This window comes from Phalaenopsis equestris, unplaced genomic scaffold (assembly GCF_001263595.1).
Source record: "Phalaenopsis equestris unplaced genomic scaffold, ASM126359v1 Scaffold000054, whole genome shotgun sequence".
NCBI lineage: Eukaryota > Viridiplantae > Streptophyta > Magnoliopsida > Asparagales > Orchidaceae > Phalaenopsis > Phalaenopsis equestris.
Genome location: NW_018164496.1, coordinates 3,091,973 through 3,097,624, shown reverse-complemented (window position 1 = coordinate 3,097,624; position 5,652 = coordinate 3,091,973).

Genomic DNA, 5,652 nt, shown 5'->3' with positions numbered 1-5,652 from the left:
TGCTCAAAAGCTGCGGTGGTTATTATAATTTTTTTTAAGTCATCGCACTCAGCCAAGAGTTAGGGGAAAACACAGATTCCAACGACAAATTTTTGAAAAAGCTGTCAAAACGCAGTTTACAGAAACATGCAAAACTACCGTTTTGTGCCGCACCGCCACCGCATTGCTACCCTAAAGGGTTGATAAATAGAAATAAAAAGTGACATTTTTGTTAAATCAATTTTAAACATAATTTGTTTTAAAAATTTTATTAAAATATCCTAAATTTCATTCAAAATATTATATGATATTTTAATAGCATTTAAATATTTACGATTTAATTTATTTAAATTATTTCAATACCTTATTTTTCTCATGTCTAAAATATTCCTCAAAATATTAACAATTTTCTTTATAAATAATTTAATTGCTTTACAAGTCAGAAAACATTTTTTATTCAATGTATTATTCTCAGATTTTGAAGCAATTTTAATTTTTTTAACTCCAAAAAAAATATTTTTTAAAAATAAATTATATATTTAAGTAGTGTTTTTGTTTTCTGAAGCAAAATGAACAAATTGTCCATGAGAAAAAATGAGGTTTTTATGCTGTAATACCCTTCTAAGGGTTTGTTTGGGGCGGCTGCAGCTTTTTAGTTTTTCAGATGCAGTTGTGCTACCCTAGGAAACTGCTGAGGGGATGTTGGCTCCCTGTGTGAAAATAACTGTGGGGCAGTTGTTTTTATAAAAATGACTATTCTAACTCTGTTTAGTAAAACTGTTTAAAACAGAAATATGACAACCCCATATTTGATACTTCAGAAGCAGAAATTTATTTCAAAACAGAACAAAAGTTCAGATACATAAATCACTTAACAGTGAGTACCGAAAGTGCTAAAGAAAAAAAAACTAATAAAATTACAAGTAAAATAATGATGATATTATTTTTAACATTAAGATGATATATGTCTCGTCCTAAATTGTCATCTAATGTTGCTATCAATTCGCGATCACTTTCTGCGGTAAAATTAACCTAACCATCAACCCATCGAAATAAGTCACACTTTTCTGCGAGGCTCCGCGGGTATATTTAAAACTGTCGACCTTAGTTATGGGGTTGACGTGACTTCAGAAAGGAAGTCTTTAGTCTACAGTGACATAACAATCTTCAGGACGTCCCTGAAATTCTGGAGCTCATCACTTCTGAAAGCAGCGAAGTAGAATTCATTAGTCAATTATTTCAAGTTGGCAACAATATGAAAAATTATGAAAACAAGAAGAAAACATATTAAAACTGGCCAACACCAACTATCAGTGACAATTTTTAGGTATTTACTAATATCTAAGCTTTGATATTTACACATAAAAATCAAACCAAATTTTGGAGTTAGATATGTAAATACATATGAACTTGGTGGTATGCATGCACATCATCTTTTAAAATATCAAAGCTACAAGGAAAGCATAATGACAAATAATCTATCATCATAAGAAGGCATAAGAACCATATAACAGAGAATCACGATTGGCAAAAGGACTTAAAAGCAAACTTGTACAGGTACAAAAGAAGAGCAAAAGAGAGGTCATCAATGTTGGGTAATGTGGAGACCCGGTCCACCGAATTTAATTAGTTCCTAATTAAGAATCTCATCTATCTCTCACCTACATTCCCACCTACCTCCCACATCCCACATACTGCTCACCTACCTTCCACCTACCGCTCTCTTGATTTCTATAAATAACCTCTTATGGCTTGTCATAAGCCACAAGCCAAACAAAGTCAAGCCAAGCAAGGTCAAGTCAAGTCCTCTTGAGAGCTAAGAGAAAGAGAGGAAGAGAGAGAGAGGAAATGAGAGAAGAAAATAGAGATTTTCTTGTAAATGTCGAGGCGCTCGACGATGTAATTCCTCGAAGAAATAAAAACTTATGCAGCTCCGTGGACATAGGCAAATTTGCTGAACCACGTAAATCTGTGTGTCGCTCTGGTATTTTTCTACATGCAATTTTACTCGTTCCATTTTTTGCTTTATTGTCATCATTTTTCACAACAGCTGGTATCAGAGACTTGGGTTTGGATCTAAGGAAGAATGATGGGCGGAGACGAAGTGATGACATCGAGGATCAAGAAGTTCAATGACACAGATTTTGCTTACTGGAGGATGCAGATAGAGGACTCCTCTATGTGAAGAAACTTCATCTTCCTTTTCTGGGAAAGCGACAAGAAAAGATGAACGAGGCGGAATGGAATCTGTTAGATCGACAAGTTTTGGGGGTTATTCGATTAACCCTGTGGAGATCGGTTGCCCACAACACCATCAAGTAGAGGACTACTGCAGATCTCATGGCAGCTTTATCAGATATATATGAAAAACAATCGATGAATAACAAGGTGCATTTGATGAAAAAGTTATTCAATTTGAAGATGACGGAAGGTGTGTATGTTTCTCTAAACCTGAATGATTTCAATTCTATCACAAATCAATTGTCATCTATTGAAATTGATTTTAATGATGAGATACGTGCGCTGATATTATTGACTTCATTGTCAAATAGCTGGGAAGTCATGAGAATTGCAGTTAACAGTTCTGCAGGTAAATCTAAGCTGAAAAATGATGATATTCGTGATTTGATTTATACTAAGGAGGTGCGCAGAAAGGATTCTGACAAGGCCTCGTGTTCAAGTTTGGCGCTGAATATTGATTCCAGAGGGAGATCACATGACAAAAACTCAAACAAAGGAATGTCAAAATCAAAGTCTGGTCAGCATACAACCTGCTGGAATTGTGGCAAGGCGCTGGCCACATAAAAATGAACTGCAGGAATCCTAAAAAGAAGGAGAATAATGGCGCTAATATTGTAACTGAAGAAATATAAGATGCGCTATTGTTGACAGTTCACAGTTCTGTTGATGATTGAATACTAGATTCAGGGGTTTCCTTTCATACATCCTCCGACCAGGAGTTAATGCGAAATTATGTTGCTGGTAACTTTTGGAAGGTATATATGGCTGATGGAAAAGCTCTAGACGTGGTGAGGATGAGAGACATTGATATTACAGTCCCTAACAAGAGCAAATGAACTTTGCAAAAGGTCGGACACGTTCCTGAGTTGAAGAAAAACCTCATCTCTATTGAGAAGCTCAATGAGGGTGGTCATTTGGTGGTGTTCTCAGATAGCACCTGGAAGGTTACCAAAGTTGCATTAGTATTGGCTCGGGGTAAGAAAACTAACACACTATATATGACTACAGGTTTACTCAGGTAAGGACACATGAGTCAGAGGTGCATTATGGGGAAGCAGAAGAAGATCGGTACTTGGCAGAGCGCCAAATACAAGAAAACCAGACCCTGTACAAACAAATGGTGAAGAAATCTTGCAATATGAGAGTTCGAGCAAGTGGGAGCTGACAAAGAAAGAGGAGACAGATTCCCTAACAGGGAATTAGACTTTGGAGCTGATAAAACTTCTACCAAGGAAGAAGACATTACACAACAAGTGGATGTACCGGGTGAAGGCTGCGCTTGGTGGTAGTAAGAGGTACAAGGTTGAACTTGTTGAAAAGGGCTTTCAACAGGGGCAGGATATTGCTCATGCAGTGGGAGTTGCAAGTAGATACAAGAGTAACCCAAGAAAGAGCTTGGTGATACAATGCTACGTTGACGGTGATATGCAACTGAGGGTGTTACTCGTGAGAAGCTGAAGTTGTGCTCGACTTCAGCTGTTCTTCTGGCATAAAGACGTCGGCTTTGAGTTGTAGAGGTAGAGGATATCATTATCATGCTTGAGGAAAAGGTCGGTATAGCTAGTAGATGATGCAGCCAGTAGGTGATGCAGTTATTGTCCCAATCTCCAAGTAGGAGAATTATTAGGTAATGTGGAGACCCGGTCCACCAATTTAATTAGCTTCCAAAGAATATCACCTACCGCTCACCTACCTTCCCACCTACCACTCACCTATTCCCCTATCCCATCCCACCTACCACTTACCTCCCTCCCACCTACCGCTCTCTTGGTTTCTATAAATAACCTCTTATGGATTGTCATAAGCCACAAGCCAAGCAAGTTCAAGCCAAGTCATCTTGAGAGCTAAGAGAAAGAGAGGAAGAGAGAGAGAGGGGAAGGGAGAGATGAAAATAGAGATTTTCTTGTAAACGTCGAGGAGCTCGACGGTGTAATTCCTCGAAGAAAAAAAATCCTCTGCAGCTCCGTGGACGTAGGCAAATTTGTCGAACCACGTAAATTTGTGTGTCACTCTGTTATTTTTGTGCGTGCAATTTTACTCGTTACATTTTTCGTTTTATTGTCGTTGTTTTTCACAACAATTAATGAGAGTCCAAACAGGTATAAGATTCATCATGCCCTTATCAAAAAATCAATCGAATAATCAGATAGCCACCAGATCCAAAGCATTCAAAAGAAAAAAAAAACTTACCGTTGCTTCGAGGAGGAGAAATCGGGTTGTGTGAGAGAGTCGTGAGGACACGAGGAAGAAGACTTAGATATCGTAAGCCGCCGGGGAAGAGGAGGAGAGAGGAGAAGATCGTCGCTTGCGGTTTCATGGGGTGATTTATTTCATTTAGGGCAGCGTAAAGGAGGGCATGGGGCTAAAAAGTCGGATGAGGAAGCTGGGCCACGAATCGCTAGGCGCGTTCCGCGTTACCATGAAATAGTGGCAAACTGCGGTGGGGAATCCAACCCAAACAGGAAGTAAAAGTGACGCAGTGGCGCGCAACAGTCAAGTCGCCACCCCAAACGCAGACTAAAACTAATATTAGAAGCGTCGATATTTTAATGTGTACGTCAAAAATGTGATATGGTTGATCTTACATAGGCCTAATGGTCTAGAAAAAAAGAATATGATGAACCCAAATCCACCGTAACAAGATCGTGCAGCTCACATAATCGAACGAGCAAAACTAAGGGTGTAAATGAGTCGAGTCAGTCACTCTCGACTTTAGCTTGATTAATTTTATCGAGTTCGAGCTCGAGCTTAAGTCTACGAGTTCAAGCCGGCTTATTTATTATAATAGAGAGAAAAAAAAATTAATTTAAGGTAGTATTATAATAAAATGACAAAAAGAATGTGTACATATGAAACAAAAAAATAAAAAATCATTTCATACAAAATTAAAATTATTTTTTAAAAAAAAATTAATACTTTAAAGATAAAGTCTTCAAATTTATTATATTGTGAGTATATTATACATTAATATTCTTTAAAACGAGTGGGCTCGCAAGCCAATGACTCACAGGGCTAGCTTAAGCTTGGCTTTTTAGCACATCGTCACGAGCCATTTATCGAGCCGAGATTATGCCAACTCACAAGTCTGCTTGACTCACTTACACTCCTAATCCAAGCCACAGGAGAAAAGTAAACTAGACCAAAAACATCCGAGCCAAAAGGCAGACAAGAATACAATCAAGCGATCCAAGTGAAAGTCATTCAACTCAAAACAAAACAAGAGAGTGTCTGAGCCATTTGCTGCAGAAAAGTTGACTCGATGAAACAACCTATCCCGCAGTGGAGCCGACCTAATGGAGGAGTCAATCCCAACTTAAACAGATGTCACACAATCAATTGAGTCAATTAATAAATCAATGGTCACAATCACATGATAAGATCATAACTATATTGCACTTGATACATAGAATTCTTCAAAGGGAATTCGTCTTG